The sequence below is a fragment of the Ochlerotatus camptorhynchus genome, unplaced genomic scaffold (genome assembly GCF_037179485.1).
Source record: "Ochlerotatus camptorhynchus isolate MF236.1 unplaced genomic scaffold, CSIRO-AGI_Acam_v1.1 ptg000017l, whole genome shotgun sequence".
Taxonomy (NCBI): domain Eukaryota; kingdom Metazoa; phylum Arthropoda; class Insecta; order Diptera; family Culicidae; genus Ochlerotatus; species Ochlerotatus camptorhynchus.
Genome location: NW_027040509.1, coordinates 1770030 through 1790042, shown reverse-complemented (window position 1 = coordinate 1790042; position 20013 = coordinate 1770030). Strand labels below are relative to the sequence as shown.

Genomic DNA, 20013 nt, shown 5'->3' with positions numbered 1-20013 from the left:
GAGCAGACTGGAACCGGAAAATGGACGTTGAGGTTAGGGGCCCGTATGAAAATGAAATGGTTAAAGACGTATAAGAGCTACCTCATGTTATCCGAAAATCATTCATAAGTCACGCTTATGAAATTCATATATGTTGTTCATAAGTCGAGCCTTATGAAATTCTTAGGTCTACTTGCCTTAGTGTACCGAGGACTACTGGATCCTCTCACGCGAAGAAAGTAGATCATTCGCAAATCGACGTTTAAAGTAGTGAGACGAATATACAGCTATCCCCCGAAGAACGCGTTACCCACTGAGTTGTACCAACCGCTTTTTCTCGTCAGGGTTTCAACCAGTCGGTCTGATTTTTTTGCATGTGAGTAGGGTCAATGGAGAACTAGTCACTCGCAGAAAATCTGAGCGCTTGGTTGAAAACCCTGACGAGAAAAAGCGGTGGGTGCAACTCAGTGGGTAACGCGTTCTTCTGGGGAAAGCTGTAGTAGTGTAAAAAAAATGTAGTGAAGTAAACATTTAGTTTTTCATTTTGCTGGCTTTGTGTAATTTCGCGTTTCGGTTCGAAGGCCAAAACCTTTCGAACGAAGGTTTTTCATTCCGGATAGGTCAAACTCCACGTTTTGTGACCACTCCGGCGAGCCGTCATCGTCAGCTTGTCCTACGAGCCATAATTCACCTAACAACAAGTGTCTACGTTTGCGAAGCTTCACCGGCGCCATCGCGCTAGCCCGCTGCAAACCAATTCTCCGTGCAGTGTGAAGTGTGAAGGCACACGTAATCGGCAACCGACGCTATCGTTTGTCGAACGGCCATCCGGCTGAAAGCCAATTTGACGGTAAAACGGCGTGCATTTCCTGCGATCGATAATTTGGTCGCGTTCCAGACGCGCAGTGAGCGCGCTAGCTATAGGCAGTAAATCGGCACCCGTCCGAACGTAACTTCGGCAGCAAGGTTGTAGCCATTCTCACCGGTCAGTTGCCCGAACGCACTCTAGTCACACAGTGCACGGAAACAAATCCGATTCCATTTTCATGAATAAAAAATCATGAAATGAAAAAACTTTCCATCCCATGAAATCGTAACAATGATTCATGATTTCGTCATGGAAATTCATGATTTCATAATGCAGTGGCATCAAGACCGCTACAAGCGTTACACGTACTTTGCAAACTGTATTCATAAAGCACACTACACAGGTATCTATTATACGCCTTTTGTCTTCCATCTGATACAAGTACTGATAGTCTAGCGGTCAAAGTATGGGTTTTGAGGTCTCAAGGATCTTGGTTCGAATCCACTATCAGGCTTTATTTTATTCTTTTTACATTTTTTGTTTAAAAGTTAAACCCATGAATTTAGCTCATGATTTCAACTCGGATGATTCATGATTTTGGGAATGTTTGCTGCGTTACGCAAAAGTTGCTCATGATATCATGAATATTAGTCATGGTGTATTTTCATAACATGAAAATACGCTGTGTTCATGAAATTATGAGTCATTTTTCTCATTTCGGAGATCGGATTTTTTCCAGTGTGGGCGTTCTAGCCACTATTCACCAATCGGCCATCCGGCCGAAAGCAAGCTCGCGAGCGAGACCGCGGGTGTCCCAGTCGATCGGTCCTCCGGCCGAAAGCAAGTTCAGCAGCGCTGTGAGCATCTACGTCGATCGGCCACATGGACGTACTCCATCAGCGACCGTCAGCACCAACCACCGACAACACCATTGTTCACCGAGTAGCCTTCCATCGTCAGCAGTAAGCAACTGAGGTTGCGTACCAAGGTCATATCAGAATATTAAATTAACGAAAAAACTTTATATGAACACACTACTAACCCTCTAACTCAAAACCACACATGTGTATCCTAGAAAGATATACGGCAAAGCCAATGAATACAAGTCGATTTCATCTTGCCCAAACCCAAAACAGTACACTACATCTGTCACACTCGAACAGGAAGCTGAATGGATTGCAGACAAAATTCAATCGATCCGACAGGAGTTAAGCCGCAAAATTACAACACGAGCACAATTAAGACTCATCAGTTTAAAGAATAGGGTAATTAGGGCACCTATTCTGACGCGTTTACCAAAAATGTTCTCGTAGGTTTGGTTGATGCAGTATGGAATACATATTTTCAGTGTTGGGAAAATATCAAAAAATCAAATCTCACCCACGCCCAAGATCACGCTTTATTTTCGTAGACAAAAATCAAGAAGCAAACTCATCAAGCAAACTCACCAACTGCAAATCTCACCAAACTATGGTGAGATTGAGTTTAATGATTTTTGCTATACACCCGAATGCAACCGAAACTTACATAACGGCTTGCAGCAGTTCCTTCGCGTCTGCCATCGGTGAAGATTAACAAGAGATAGCAAACTAGGCTTTCTCTTTCTAGGAAAACTTTATGCAATGGAATCATTTTTGTGTCGAGTCAACGCTCAGCTTGACGTTGTGAATAGTCTCACAGTATCAAAGGAGCTTGTAAAATCAATATCAAGCATGATATTTTGTTCAATATCACGCGTGATATTGCGAGCGTATGAGAGTGGAAAAATATCAATTGATTTCTGATTTTGCCAACACTGCATATTTTGGTACAAGTCACAATCAAAATACAGCACCAATTTAACAAAATTCGGCTCCACGTATTTCCGACTACCCCCGAGCACAACCACTTTCGACAAGTCTGAATCCAAACGCCCCTGCTTATCAACCAAATTCAATTAATCAACATGCACAGCAGAGTCTCAATATGAGCCAAAATAACTCAATTCCGGTCCCGGTCACGACATCGTCCCCTGGACACAGTTCTAGGAATGTAGGTAATTCTATTCCTAAATTGTTTCACTTTACTTAGAGCTAACAATATCATTCAAGGACATGTAAAAACATTCTCTAGCATTCGTTGAGAGGGCAATCATTCCTGGCGTCCACAGTTTCGAAGATTCAGGATGCGCTTGAACGTACACCGGTGAACCAACTTCCAGCTCCGGTAATTTTCGTGTCTTACCATCATAATGCAATGTCGATTGTTTACGGTTCTTTTCTATTCTAGTGGGAACAGCCGCCATCACCTTCGGAAGTGGATTAGTTGCAGCTGTTGGGACACCACAGCGAGTTGAACGTGAAAGCATGTTTTGTTTGGAATGTTTCGCCAGTGAAGCAAGGCCTACCAGAAGTCGGATCCACTTTCTTTTGCCTTCTTCATCAGGTGTTTGGCGATTTTGACTGCAGCCTCCGCCTTTCCATTGGCTTGTTGGTGATGGGGAGCCGATGAAGCTAATTCGAAGTCCCAATCTATAGAAAAACTTGATCATCTTTTGACTAGTGAAATTAGTACCGTTATCTGTAACGACCCTTTGTGGTACTCCGTACTTGCGTACACGCTGCGATTATAGATTCGGGAGTCAAATCCTTCAAAAGGTTAACCTCAAAGAAATCATAAAAATGATCAACCGTGATCAGGAACTTGCATGTGGCACCATTCGTTTTGACAAAGACGACGTCGATGGAAACAAACTGGAACGGATATACAGGGATCTCGTGACTGTATATGCTTTCACCACACCCTTGATTTGGGAGGTCATCCCCGGCCAGAACAGATTAGCACAAGCAAACCTCAACGTAGCCTCAATTCCATTGTGGCTTGCTTGGCAGAAGAACATGTGAAATTAGGATGCAATCCTCAAGGAATACCAATCCATCTTGTGTCGAAAGCTTATTACGATAACCGAAATACATCTTTATGCCATCTGGAACACTGTCAGCGTATTTGGGCCACCCGTTACGTATGTAATCAATGATCAACTGCATCGCTTGGTCCTTTTCCGTCTCCAGCATAATTTCATCCAATCTGGCACTTGACACGCAAAGAAAGTTGCTCAGCTTCACCTCTTGAATTGCTTCGAAAACCTTGAAAATATTCTCCTTCCTGTACTCGTCTCGAGGTTCGATGTTCGACAACGGTGCACGAGACAGCGCATCAGCCACAACGTTATCTTTTCCGGCGACTGTTACGGTTACGCTTTTGACCACAAACGTTTGGTTGCTGGATACATTAGCAAAGAGCTTTGGGGGTGATGTGGCTGGCAGCAAGGCGAGCGAACGTTCAATGAAAATTAACTCTTAAACAACAATAATTCATGGTGGTCCTGAAAACAACCGATTCATCGTTATGGTTGAGTAATGCTAAGTTATTAGGGTGTTCAACACGGAAGAGGCTGGCGAGCTGTATGTTTTTTTTGGAACAAGAGTGACGCGCTTGGCATAGATGGCCCACAGCGACTCACGAAGAGCTACTGAATCCGATCAGTAGCGGTACGGCTTCTTCTCCCTTCTTCAGTGAATCGAGGGCTCTTGAGGGCAGCCTTGTTAGCTAGCTGCTTGCGGGGAGCCTTTCGTTGTGTACTGGAGAACGCCACCGCCACCACGCCGTGATTGAATAAACACCGTTCGGTGAAACCGGATGGAATTCAATTTTGAAATCTGTGTTAGGGAAAGCGCTTTTCGCACCTGCGATGATTACCTAATTTCGGTAAATTAATCGGTGATAATTTTAAATATCATATCTACAGTTGTACATTCGTGCAATTTTTGATAGTGACATTTTGAAAATTTAAAGTCTTAATTTTAACAGATTCGTAGAAAAATTTCCCATGGATTGTCATATTAAGAATTAAAATTCATCATCTCTGGCTCAAAATCAGACCCCTTCCATGCCGCAACGTTGCCTTAAAAATACATGGTAGATAAAAACTAACATCCGATTGATGACCTTGACAAATGTCCAGAAAATACTCTTTAACAAATTTATGGTGGTCCTGAGGTTGAGTAATGCTGAGCTAGGGTGTTCAACACGAATGAGGCTGGGGAACATGGTTCTTCGCCACGCGCCGAAAGAACTGCTGCTCATGATGATGACCGACCGGACGCCACCACACACGGTGATTGAATTAGCACCGTTCAGTGAGCCCGGATCAAATTCGATTTTGAAATCTGTGGTAGGTAAAGCGGTTTTTGCAGGCAATCGGTGATAATTTTAATCACCATTGCAACAGTTGAACATTTGTGTCATTTTCAAAAGGTCAATAGAATGTACAATTTAGCAGATTTGTAGCAAAATTTCTAATCGATTGGTTTGTTTAGAATTAAAATCCATCCGCTATTGACAGAGTTATATGTGGTCAAAACCTGACCACTTTTCGTAATGCAGTCGATTTTGGTTTTTTTTACTTGCACCCCCAATATATTGCCGAAAGACGTAATCCTACGTCAAAAAAACTGAGCATCGTAGCAGGCCGTGACAAAATTTTCTCATCAACTCATTACCCCAAGGGAAGTATAAAATTATAAAAGGGTAGGGTTGCACTGAACTTTGTTGCATTAGAAATATTTGATCAGCTATGACTATGGAAAATCTCATCAGTGTTACCTCTAAATCACGTTCTTCAGAGTTGCCCCCAGACAAAAGATGTTTGTAACATTCTTACAAAGTGTTATTTTGCGCCACCCTACGCCACACACAATACAATCGAGCATCAACCCAGCCTGATTTCTTGAATTGAACTTGGTATCTTTACAACTTTACTAATTTTGAATATATAGGTTAGCTCGACTTAGCTTAGGCTGACTGCACACATCAATGTTTGCTGCTACGTAATTGATCAGGATCAGTGAAATTGTACAATCAATCAACTGGTTTTTCACTCAAACTATTTCGAAGAGCTCTGACAAGTTGCAACATTTTATGTCATCTTCCAATGTTTTGAGTTACAGGAACATCCAAATTGCTATCCAACCTGCAACCTTCATATTCTGTTTCCGATCGTCCTACGTTTGAACTCGTTAATTACAGTGTACATAGAAACTGTCATCGAGACTGTAATGCATCTTGCATTCCATTCCCAGGAGGAGAAGATTTTCCAAAACGATTTTCAATGTTTATTCAAATTGCCCGCCTAATCCGGAACTTCGACTCCAGCTCAAAACACAGTCGCTCGTTCGCCGTCGAAAGCTACAAGACAAATGAAATTATTTCAATGCATCACCCCCACCGGATAGTGGAACCCGGCTAAACATTCCATTTCTCTGGCAGTGAATGCAAAACATGACGGCGGTGAAGGTATTAGGTTGCATCCTTTGGCACAGCTTGGTGCGGTAGTTTGTGGCTTTGGTGACATTAACATGACTTAATTCTTGTTTGCTTATCTGCTGACATTGCCACTGGATTGGTACTTAAGCATTGTTATTCAAACGATATTATGAGGGTTCCTGAGAATACTTCACTGGCAGATAGCTATATTGTGCTGAACTCCGTAAGTAGCAACTGATTATCATTCCACAGCGTCGTTACTCACATTGCTGCTCAATCGTCACGAACCAACGTTGTGCGGCGAAAATGGTTTGGAATCGTTAAGTTTCGATTGACGTAATTGTTTCTTTTAAGCGATCGTTCATCGATGACCTACCGGGGGAGACGCTTATAATAAAGAAACCATTTCGTCTAGATTTTGATATGCTCAGTTAGAGTGACAATGTATGGGGGAGTATTTGTATTTGATGTTTAGTTTTAATAATAACACAGACAAACAGACCTAACACATTGGTTATTTGTCACTGTAAAACGTCGTCGCTAAAACATTACCGCCATTTGTTAAGTAATGTACTGTGGTGGGCAGTACGCTGAACAGATGGCGGTAGTGTGTAAACGTCAAACCCAAGGGAATTTACTACGGAACTACCAACTAGGATACTTTTAAATTTCCAAGCATTTAAGTTCGATGAACAACTTGCGAGTGTTATGTCTGCTTGTCTGTAATAATAAGATTGATTGATACCTTTTATTAAAAAAAAATGAGGCGTAGGCTAGCTCATCTCCGAAAAAATAATAAAGTAAAGATAAAAGACACAATATCAATCAAACAGTAGGCAACTTTAATGACAAGATTGGTAGAATCCACAAATGGCCGCTAAAATGGCTGATTTTACAAGGCAAGTCAAGCATAACGAAGGCCATTTGTGGATTCAATCAACCTTGTCCTTAAGTGTTATCTTAATTTGTTTATCAATTACGTATGATGAAATGCGACAATACGAAAAAGAGTTCGGATGATTCATCAGCAACCCGGGCCTACTGCTGAGACATTCAAAACAATAGCCCCAATACAGGATGCAACAGTAATTGCACCGATAATGCAAACACGATCTAAGATTCCATGACATCAAGTCCAAGTTATCAAGTCCAATAGTGTTCCTCTTGCCTCAAGTGTATTAGGGATGGGTGTGTCAATAGATTGCTTCAACGTTGACTTTGATTGATTGTTCTGGGTAAGCACATACAATTTCCCTATCTATCCAACCAGGGTGGATTATTTGATTGGCCAAGCCAAAGTGCATTCGATAAAAAATATCTTCCAGTAATTATCATTAAAATTTTAATCATTTCAAAATTGCTATCAATTTTATACAGGGGAAATGTACCAGTTTTGGTAAAAGTGTTCTGTCAATTGGTCACCAAAATAAGTATTCAATTTAATTTTACTGCCGTCCAAACGGCTTACAAATCATTCAAATGGGGGCGACCCCGGCGTAGTGGTTAACATCCATACCTCTCACGCCAAAGTCACGAGTACGAGTTCAAATCTCACCCCCGGACAAGTCACAAATGACCCAAGAGTGTTAAAGTGACTATAATAAAAAAAAACATCATTCAAACAAGCCATTATAGGGCTGCAACGATTAGGTGACGTGAAATTAGACATAAAGGGTGTACCGTTTAAAATCCGTACACACAAAATTCATTCTCAAAATTCGAGTTTTTATCCGATTATCACCAAATTTTCAGGGAGTAAAAAAACAATTAAAATTAGTTTTGACATCATTCATTTAAGGTTCTGAACGACCTCAGAATCGACAGTTTTTTTTTTGCATATAAACCCATGCTTTCTTCATTTCTTCTACATTCTTCACCACTTTAGGTCGTTTTAGAAGGTGCTCCTTCTAATTGTCCAGTATTTTACTATTGTGCATAGTTCAGGAGTGTTTGGGGGGTTCAGATCTTTTGGAACGAAATCGACATCATTCGCCTTATACCACTCTAGCACGTCCTTCGTGTAGTGGCATGATGCCAAATCCGGCCAGAAGATCGTCGGATCATCGAGAAAGGTGTACTCCGCTTTCCACAAGTAAAAATCGCATGCCAAATTAAGAAGTTCTTGGAGAACTTCGACATCTTCTGTGTTCGGGGGTTCTCGGGAACATCACATTTATCTTTGGCAGTTAAATACAGGTTTCCTGGAATCTGGTTGAAGTCCACCTTCACATATGTCTCATCATCCATTACGCAGCAGTGTGGTTTCGTTAACTTCTGGTCGTACAACAACCAGGCACGGCTTTTTGCGACCGTATTATGTTTCTCGTCGTGGTTTGGGGACTTCTGAACCTTAAACGTACGTAGTCCAGTTTTGGTTTTCTGCACGAAAGTCTTGCTCACATGCAACTTTTTAACCACATTTCGAACTGAGGCGTTCGGTTTCCGTTTAAAGGCCCCAACCACGCGTTTGTGATCGTTCTCGTTGACCTGACAGCTTTTTTTCGGATCTTCGCTTCCGATCAACAGTCAGACGTTCTTCGAACCGTTTTATGATACCAGACACCGTGGAATTCGCGATTCTCAACTTATTTCCGATGGCACGTTGCGACAGATCCTTATTCTCAAAGTAGTCGTGCAAAACTTGTTCGTGCACGCACTGTCAACACTATGGGCTTGGCAGCTCCCTCTCAGCTTTCAATTAAACTTTGTGGGTGTAAAGATATCTTCTACTTAAGAAGCTTTGCATATTTATTTTATTTAAAAAAAAATCAAGGCCACTATTTGAAAAGGGGTGCACTTTTTATAACTCTTTATTTGTTCCAAAATCAAAATAAATTACATTTCATTTTAACCTAGGTGCTCCAGTTACTACAGTAACTTACCAGCCTTGATTAATATGATATATATCTAAGTGTTTTTACATTGTTCCTGCCTTGGAAATTTAGGATTTTAAACAGGTTTTTTTAAACCTGCATGTTAGTATAACAATTGAACTTTTAAAACTAAAAACTAAAACTAAATCTTATCAAAGTATAAAAAAAAATTAATCGCTGCAATTGAGGATTGCAACGATTTTTGCCTGAAATAATTGATTGTTTTGTTGGACATTTGTTCTAAGGTCTCAACATTCAAAATTCTATGTACCTCGTTAGTACTGTAACAGGGAGGCAACTTCAAAATCATCTTCAGAACTTTGTTCTGAATCCTTTGAAGTGCTTTTTTCCTGGTAGTGCAACAACAAGACCATATTGGCACAGCGTAAAGCATGGCCGGTCTAAAAACTTGTTTGAATGTAAGAAGTTTATTCGTCAGGCAAAGTTTGGATTTCCTGTTTATAAGAGGATACAAACATTTTATAAATTTGTTACATTTGGCTTAAATGCCCCCAATGTGATCTTTAAAAGTTAATTTTGGTCAAGTACTAATCCAAGATATTTCACTTGGTTTGACCAGGAAATTGAACCTCCGTTCATAGTGACTATGTGACTACTACTAGGTTTCAAAAAGCAATTTCGATTTTTGTAAATAATATGAGAAAATATCTAAACTTTTCTGCAGTCTGCTGCAAATAACACGAAGACTTCTTTCAAAGAGTTAGGCCCAAGAATGCTACCCTGAGGAACTCCTGCTCTAACAGGTAGTCGCTCAGATTTGGAATTTTGATAATTTACCTGCAGAGTTCTGTCAGTTAAATAATTTTGAACTAATTTCATAACATAGAGTGGAAAATTAAATTTTTTCAATTTAGAAATCAAACCTTCATGCCAAACACTGTCGAATGCTTTTTCTATGTCTAGAAGAGCAACTCCAGTTGAGTGGCCTTCAGATTTGTTTGAACGAATTAAATTGGTAACTCTTAAGAGTTGATGAGTAGTTGAATGCTCATGGCGAAATCCAAACTGTTCATCTGCTGAAATTGAGTTCGTATTGATTTGAAGCATCATTCTATTTAAGAGTATCTTTTCAAAAAGTTTACTTATTGAAGAAAGCAAACTTATTGGACGGTAGCTAGAAGCTTCAGCTGGATTTTTATCCGACTTCAAAATTGGACCAACTTTTGCATTTTTCCATTTATCAGGAAAGTATGCCAAATGGAAACATCTGTTAAATAATTTTACCAAGAAAGACAAGGTAATCTCTGGGAGTTTTTTGATGAGGATATAGAAAATTCCATCATCACCTGGAGTTTTCATATTATGAAACTTTTTAGTTATAGATCTTGCTTCATTCAAATCAGTCCCCCAGGAATCATCAAAAATATTTTCAGATTTCAGATAATCCCGAGAAACCTAATTCTCAATAGGACTAGTAAGACCCAAACTGAAATTATGGGAACTCTCGAATTACTTAGTAAGTTTCTGAGCTTTTTCCGAATTTGTGATCAAAATTTTACCACCTTCGTTAAACGCTGGAATAGGCTTTTAAGGTTTTTTTTTCAAATTTTTGTGAGTTTCCAAAAGGGTTTGGAACTCGAGTCTAATTTAGAAACATTATTTTCAAAAGTTTTGTTCCTCAGGGTAGAGAAGCACTTTTTAATTTGTTCTTGCAAATCCCGCCAGATGACTTTCATGGCAGGATCGCGTGTTCTTTGATATTGTCTCCTACGGACATTTTTTAGACGGATCAAAAGCTGAAGATCATCGCCTATTATAATTGAATCGAATTTAACCTCGCATTTTGGTACTGAGGCAGAAGCAGTCAAAGATTCAAGAGCATAATTAATTTCATCTTTGGTTTGCAAAGGAATGTTTGGATCGAAGTTATGTTCCATAAATGTTCGATATTGCTCCCAATCAGCTCTATTGTAATTGAAAGTAGAGCTGTTGGGATTAGAAATTATTTCTTGGGATATTTCAAAAGTTACTGGAAGTTGATCAGAACCGAAGTTAGCATGGGTTACCAATTGGCTACAAAGTTTACATGAATCAGTTAAGACCAAATCAATAATTGAGGGATTTCTTGCTGAAGAAAAGCATGTTGGGCTGTTTGGATATTGAATAGTGTAATAACCTGCAGAACAATCATCAAACAGAATATTACCATCGGAATTGCTGTGAGCATTATTCCATGAGCGGTGTTTTGCATTAAAATCACCAATAATAAAGAATTTAGACCTTTGACGGGTAAGTTTCTGAAGGTCACCGTTGAGAAATTCTTTTGCGGACCTACGCATTGGAATGACAAATAGGCAGCTAAGTTGTCCAAATTTTGTTGCAATAGAAACTCCCAAAGTTTCAAAAACTTTTGTTTCAAATGAAGAAAGAATTTTGTGTTTTATACGTCCATGAACAATGATGGCAACGCCACCACAGGCTCCATCAAGACCATCATTTCTATAAATAAAATAATTTGCGTCCCTTTTAACCTTATGGTCAGGTTTAAGGAACGTTTCAGTTATAACGAAAATATGCACGTTAGGAACTCTTGAAAAATTAAGTAGCTCGTCTTCATTATTTTTAAGGGATCGAGCATTCCAATTTACAATATTTAATGATTTAACATCCATTACTGAATTTCAAAGTCATGACAATATTGTTCGCAAATTTTTCTCCAGTTTGAATAGCATCAAACATGGAGTTAGTTTTCAACAAATCAGTAGTCATGTCAATTAATGATTTCTGTAAACATTCCATGCTAGGAGCAGTAATGCTTTCTAAGTCAATTTTTTTAAAAATTTTCCGTTCGGATTACATTGGTTAGTATTTTGATTTCAACCCTCTGCAATAGCAGCATAGGTTGCTCCATTAAATTGCTGAATATTGTTAGCAGCAAGAGGAGTAGGTATAGATGAAAAATTTGAAGCAGGGGTGATATTTATACCTACGGGTACGAATGTAGAATTTGTTCCTCGCTGACCGTTGTTAACAGCAGAGGAATTTGTACCTGGTCGGAAACGTGGAGCGTTTCCTACCCGTTGCTTAGAACGAGATTGTAGGATCGCTTTGCGAGTTAAATTTCTCAGGATCTTCCTTCACAGGACAGTCGTCCTTTGCGTGAGAGGAATCACCACAACTCATGCATTTAGCTGGCATGAAGCAATTTTTTGTTCCGTGACCCCATCCCTGGCACTTACGGCACTGGGTGAGGTTTTGGAAATTTCCTCCAGGCTTCCTGAAGTGTTCCCACTTCACTCGGACATGGAGCATAAGGCTAGCTTTTTCCAAGGCCTTAAGGTTGTTTGGTTCACTAGACTTGAAGTGAACTAAATAAAAATCAAGACGGGATTTCATTTTCATTTTGATTACTTGGAGTGGCACAACTCCAAATAATTTTGCCAGTTCATCTTTGATCTGATCCAGGTATTCACCACTGGGCAGTCCTTTCATTACATTGAACACACGTTCAGTTTTGGTATCGTAAGTAAACAATGTGTGATTCTTCTCAGTAAGATACTTGAGAAGACATTTAAATCCGTCCATAGTTTCAGCCAATACACGGCATTCACCCCGACGTCCAATTTGTAGTGAAAACTTAACTTTCACGAATTTCAAAAGGAAATCTGAAGTGGTTATCGCAATAGGGGAAATCTTTTCCTTCTTGGAATTAAACCGGGAAAGTTTACTAGAATTTTTCCTGGATGATGGATCATTGTCATCATCCCTGAGCAAATCAAATTGGTTGCTATAATTAATTTCATCAGAAGGGAGATCAAGAGGTTGCTCTTTTCTTTTGCGTTTAGGCGCCATGGCAGCAGTAATTTGTTTTATCCAAATCGACTTCCAAGCAGATTACTATAAGAATCTGAAGGATCGAAGATGAATTTTCCAAATCGTTATCCAAGAAGAATTACCTCGGGTAGGGTCCAAAGAAGGATCGAAGAGGAATAAGAGTCAAACAAGGTAGACAATTTACAGGTATATTGAGCACTGAAAAGTACTGTTTAAATTTGTTGTAGCTTTAGGTAGTAGTAACACACAGCAAATAGATCCGCACGGCAAGAGAGCACGACGCGGACTGAAAAAGAGGTGCACTTATTTTTCCAATGTATCCATAAATATGAGGCAACCTTTACTCAACCTCTATACAAGCAAATCTGGCTAACTTAGTCAGCTACTTACGGCTGTTGGGACACGGTTGGACCAAGCTCTTATTGCACTTCCATTTACGCTTCTAAACAGCAGTTATCCTGCTGTTTAGTTGTGTGTGAACTTTAAAAGCGCTTATTCAACCTTTTCCTGGTTATCCAATATTCACTACCCAGGTAACAGTGATGTGCCTAACAATAGTGTTGTTTAATCGATTTTAGTTCAGCCTTAGTTTGAATAATTGTTGTACATAGACCATGTTAACCTTTGTTCAGTTTTTAAACATTTAAATCTGGTGATTTTAATCAGCCGAAAGCTCAACAGTTATATAAATTATAAGCTTTTTAAGGCATTAAAAGGGCAGTTTAGCCTTCTAGTTTTATTTAGGAAAAAGGAAGACCACTTCATATCTTATATATTTTTATGGGACTGCAACAAGGTACTGATTAATTGGATTTAAATATTTATATTGTCATTATAAGTCTAAAAATTACCTTTGCATTTCGGGATTCAAACCGGCAGTCGATGATTCACAGGCATCAATCATACCTACTGGACCACTTAAGCAAATGTGTGGCAAAATGTATGATCATTAACATGAAACACGTCAAATTTAAGTTGAATAACAGCAACCGGAAGAATTATAAACAACAATTGGTGACAGTAAAACATTTCTCTCATTGTGGACGAACAACCTGCAGCGCATCTCTAACGGTATTCGTAATTCTGTACATACAACGACGAAATACACACCTTACTTCCTAATGTTTGGAAGGAACATGGTGTCCGACGGTAGGGAGTATCGCCATCTTCGAGACACAAGTTCATCGGAAGATCCAGGTCTCAGTCAGGAGCAAAAGGACAAACTTCTGGATGAGGTTAGGAACAACCTCAAAGCAGCCTACTTGAAGCACTCTACCTACTACAACCTGCGGTCAAATTCGAACTGTCCGACCTACTCCGTGGGGGAATCCGTTCTGAAGAAGAACACAGAACAATCGGACAAAGGAAAGGGTATTTCGGCTAAGCTGGCTCCGAAGTATATACCAGCAGTCGTCAAAAGGGTAGTGGGCAGTCATTGCTACGATTTGGAGGGTTTGGATGGAAAAAGACTTGGCATTTTCCATTGTAAGTTTCTGAAGAAGCTTACCAAGCCAAGCTCTCCATAAATTGTAAAGTGTTCTAGCTATGTAGCTGTCTAGTCACCGGGACAGTAACCATGCACCAGCGAAAGCTAGGTTGCAATGGAAAGTTTATTTGAATGTGGTGAAGGTTCTCCAGCTATAAAGCTCTTAGGTGGCACCTAAGAGTAACAATTATACCGTTGAGACTTCACGGTTAAAAAAATACATGCTTCCCTTGTAAAGCTTTGCCCTACAAAACCTTTTACTTACTAGGGACATCCTTGGTCTGTTACGGCAGTCCAGGATGAGCTTTACAAGATGTGCTGAAGAGAGTTTGCTGGTTCTTTCAAGATAGAACCGTTAGAAAGAAACGTTCGTTGCTTGCAGTGATCCCCTCGACCAGAAGTCAGAGAGAGCCCGGGAAGTTTTCCCGGACGATGATCTCAATACCAAGAACTCCGAGCCAACTAGGCGTTGACGAGCAGTACCATGAATGGAAAGGTAGATCGTGAGTCTGATACCGGGGATTATCAGATGCTGACCGAAGAATAAGACTCAGAAGTCTTTCAGACGATGTTGAGCAAACCCGAGTTAATCGAGCAGTAGCAACAACATTTCACAAACGGATTCCAGCTTAAAAGAATCGAATGTACTGCCCATAAAGTGGGAGGGATGAAGAGGATAAACCTTAACAAGTTTTGTAAATAATTTGTAAATATGCTAATTTGGATAATTTTCAGAATTTGTAAATAATGTTAGTTTGTAGTTCACAATAGTTCTTAATGCTAGGTTAGTACTTAAAATTAAGAATATAATTTTCGTTATATAGTCTAGTCTAGTCTAGTCTAGTCTAGTCTAGTCTACACATACACAGCCAGTACTTGAAAGAATCCTGGAAAATGATACATCTATCATTTTTCTTGTCATTATTAATGCCTGCTGCACATCAAGGATGTGAAACAAACAATAAAGCGGCCAGGCCTACTGTGTAGCGTTTAGTTAATTTTTGTGGAAGTGAATGTTTACCATGTCTACTCAATAAGTATAGACAGTGGTTAACATTTAATCCACAGGTAGAATATAATTTTCATTATATAATACATAAATTTACAACGAATTAATTTGGTTCCTTCTTTTTTGTTTTGGCATCCTCTTCTTATATTTTTCCTACTGTTCCTAAAAACAAAAAGATAGAATTAGCTCATGTCCAAACACTTACCTTTAATTGGAAGTCAACTTTCCTGTCCGATCAAATCCAAGAAGCATCCTCCGGTCGGCATTGGGTGGTCTTCAACTTTAGGTCGCCCTGTGGAAATCCGGTCCATTTCACGGCGAGAGTCCGGGACGCCGGATGCTTCGTCGCCTCCATCATCCAGCCATTTTTCCTCCGTATATGTCCTAAACAACAGTAAAAATATAAAACTTTACTACTTACTAGTGCTCATCTACCTTCCGATCGGTGTTTCACTACCAGAAGTCATTTTCCGGCAGTTTAATTGGGAAATTACCAGAATTTTCACTATCTTTCCGCACAACACAATGTTTACCTTCACTGTTTGACGTTTCTTAGAGTGGGTGGGTGTATCAGTGTGAGTGTTGTAATGTACAGAGAGTGAGTTCTCTCTGAGTGTCATGATAGAGTTGGGTTACTTTTTTCATTTATTAATGTTTCGGAGTAGCTTGCCCGAAAAAAAATAACAACAAAAATACATTAAAAAACAATGTAACAATAAGACGAAAATTATTGTCTTAACAATGATTTATATTGTTACGTCTACAATAAATTTACCTTGATTTATGTTGTACAAAACAATAAATTTCATGGTAAATGGAAATTTTACAATAAAAAAGGGGGGTTGTTAAGTATCTTAACAATGAAATTTTCGTGTTTTTCCCATATAATTTTTTTTCAATAACATTATGTATTATTGTTATTTTACTGTTGGTTGGCGAATTTATTGATTAAAAAAAATAACAGTGTACTTTAGAGTGTATGTGTTGGCTTGACAGATCTACTTTATCGACTTTAAAAATAAATCGAAAAAATAAAACATTGCCCCGGGAAGGGAAGGGGGTGGTATGTCTGTTACGGGTGGTCCTTTTTTTACTGGTTATGGATCGAGATTCGATCCGGAACTTGTGAGAAATGCAGGCCAACTCCCCTGCGCTCGATATCCCTAGGTCACGTCTCCTTGGTGGTTGAGCGTCGTTGATAAGTTAATGCATTCGACTGGAGAGAATCGCCCATGAAATATGCTTCCACCTGAGAGTTCTTTCCTGACATCTTCAAGTGGTGGAATTTTTTATTATTATTGTATGATTATTGACTGCACGGAAAAGGTCTTTTAAGCTTTAGAGAGGGTCTAGGATAAGATATGAGCGGACGCGGACTGCCTGGTTTGAGCCAAACGAACTGTCAAAGCCAGAGCCATACGAGCAGCGCCTATCTTAATTACATTGGCAGTGTTGCTGACCCTCTCATAGTCTGCATGCTTCAATCAGATTTATTTTTATTGTTCGTGAAGTAACCCACAATGAAAATACACCAATATTTAATGTAACAACAATTTTTATTGTAATAGAGTTGTTCATTATTGTTCATGATCGAATCATGTTAACAATAAAATAAATGAAAAATACGATAAAAATCATTGTAACAACATTTTATTATGTACATTCATTGTACAGCTAGGTAGCAGTTTTGCCGTTTTCGGAAGAGTACAACATTATAACAATCATTTTTATTGTCGACAATAAATATTAATGTTAGAGCATTGTTTCCACTGAAAATTTCACTGTATTTTATTTTTCGGGTGGGAAAAGCCTAGGCGTATTTGAAACGTTGTTGGAATGATTGTTTTGGGAAAATTTATGTTATGTACGCATGTATTAGCGAAGCTGGAGATAACTCCGGCGTGTTAATATGTGTCGTGGGTTCAAAGTTTATGTGGTTTATGTATACGTTTTGTCCCACACAGAGGCGTAGAGATCAGGTAGCATGCTTGGTGATCCTCTGTGAGACAAAACAGTTGCGGTGAGTTCAGAAGAGAAACGTTTTACCAACGCAAAGGATTGGTGTTGTTTCGAATCTGAATGAACCTGTTTTGGAAACTGTCGAGTATTTGCGGTGCATTTAGAAGAGAGGCAGTTAACCGACAATGAGGATTGGTGTTTGTTCTCTTCTATTTGTATCTGTTGGGTGTTTGGGGTTGTGTTCATTGTGAATCAGAGTTTCTTTTTCTCAATGGTGTGATGTAAAAGATTAGGAAGGTTTTAGCAGTAATGCCGTTTTGGGGAATTTTTGTGGTGTGTTATTTTGTCGGTATCGGTACACCAACCTTCTAAGAACGTCAAACAGCTCAATATTTTGTTGGGTGAACCTAAGTTTTTGTAAATTTAATTTTGTAAATAGTATATATAGATAACTCATGAAATTCTTGAATTATTTTAAGTATTGGGAAAATTGATAAGGAACCCGGATAATTTTAATATTCTTTTTGAAGAATAGTTTGAGGGAAATAAATCAGTATTATTTTTTTTCAACAAATACTACAGTTTACCATTACGAAAATTTGGTTTAACGCCTTAAACCAAATTTTCGTAAACCGCGCCTGGTGTAATGTAACGATCAGGAATTTTGTATAAATTTGTATATAATTTGATAATGTTAAATTGTTGGAATTAAATTCCTTAGGGTAGGCAGTAGGAAGACACAAGCATTTTTGCTGAAATCTTTCCTAAGACGGGTCCATTTAATTTATGGATAAGGTAGGAAAGGGACAGTCGTGCAATTAAACGAGCCAAGTTATCTTTCGTGTCTTTAGATTCACGATAGGACACGAAGGGTTTCGGGAAATGAATTGGAACATGTAAATAAATATACGTAGGATAATTAATGTTGGAACACCCGTTATGCACTAAAAATACCGCCTGAATAGTTCCGTAATAATAAATGTTTTCGTAAAATGTCCATCTCCCTAGCTTTAATTAATTGAATGTATTCGACATCACTTCGCGATCTCCGTTGTAGTTTTCGTGTCCCGTCCTCATGTTGAGAGTTTGAATGTTCGGGAGAGTAGTCCACTTCCAGATCGGGGCGACGTCTAGTGGCAAGTGACGAGACTGCCGATGATGATAAATTCTCTTTTGTAGAGGTTTTTAGGTATGGGTGAGCTCTCACCGACTCTCTGAGTGACTATCGTGTTTGTGGTTTCATGGAGATAATAGGGTTTTCCCGTTTTGGATTGCCTGATCCGAAATTGAAAGCCGGCTTGCCTGATCCGTAAATCCTTTCTAGGAAATTTAATGGACTCGCCCTTAGGAGAGTCTCAACCGGGCAAATTTACATTGGGCGTGTGGTCTCCCTTGTGGAGTGGCGCTTAAGCCACATGTTTTTAGAGACGGATCGCCCGGGCTGGCTACATACATTTAACCAATCAGGCTATCAAAATATTTGTAGTGCATTGATGATTTGTGGAGTTGTGTTAAGCTTAAATAAGGCTTGTTCAATCTTTAGATCAGCTTATGGGATACAATTAGCTTCATGCACTACTAATCAACTATATATTCAGCCTGCTGTTAATCAGCTTTGTACACCTTAAATCAACCAATAATCATTCTTACTGTTCAGCTTGAATTGTTACTTGGGTGCACAGCTTCCTCTTGAAGGCGTGTTAAATATTGTTAACACTTTTTTTGTTGGAGGAATTGATTGGGGTTATTTTGCTGTCAGAATCAAATTAATTGAAATTAGTAATAAGCACACCACCAATTATCCTGCACCGGAGAACCTGGAATCGAACTTGAGACGACCGTATTGGCAAACCTCGACACTACCAACTTCGCAGAGTAAAAGCTTTGAAACTACACAAGTCTAAAAATAAACCTAGTTGATTGTAAAACTGCTTCTAAAGTAGCGCTAACATAGTTTATTAGCTGAGTACAGGTTGTTTAGTTGTTGGAAAAGCACTTTTGATATATATGTTATTCAGCGTTCGTTGGTTCCGTAGAAGCCATACTTTATTAGATTTGTTTTGCAGCTACAAGTTGAAAGTTGATTAATATTTGCATAGAAGTGATATTAGCGTTTATTGGCTACTATTATCCAGTGCGACTGACAAATTGACTAATGATTGTGAAAAAGTTGAGTAAACGCTCTCCAAAACTCTGTTGCTAGCTTCTGCTTGTGGTTGTATCTGCAGCTTTTTTTCAGCTACTTTACAGCACAATGCTGGAAAAGTTGGCATATAAAGCTGAAAAGGTTAGTTAAGTAGTTCTTAAAAATTTTAAATAGAGTTTTCTCAACAACGTCATTTTTTATTATTTATCGAAGACACACCATTTATCTACAAGTCGTCAATACATCTCAAGATGGACACAAAGGAAAAAAAAGTAATGCACCATAAACTGTTTCATGTTTGCACTGAATGAAATCCAAGCAGGTGAATTTCATTCCAAGTGGGATAATTTCATCCAAACCCTTCCCAGATCAGGAAAAACATGGCTGCTTTTGCACATTCCCCAAACGAAAGGTAACATTATTAGGAATTAAATATGGTTCAATCCCAAAGTGAATGGTTTAGTGGTACCAACACCTTCTCATAAATAGAAAATAGTTTACTTTAACGGTTCCGTGATGGGCGCTTAAGGGTTAAGAAGCCTAAGAGCTTTCTTGTTGAAGATTGGTGAGCAACCTAGAAATCTCCAAAATTTGAAAAAACAATCATTATCTTTTTATCGCCGCAGTGAATATTTGCTCAACTGAAATCACGTT

General features: G+C 39.0%; 1 protein-coding gene across 1 annotated transcript in view; it reads right to left on the bottom strand.

Annotated features, from left to right (window-relative positions):
* Positions 1–20013, bottom strand: part of LOC135702496 (uncharacterized) — a 280096-nt gene that overhangs the window by 124552 nt on the left and 135531 nt on the right. The gene's annotated exons all lie outside the window — the stretch shown is intronic.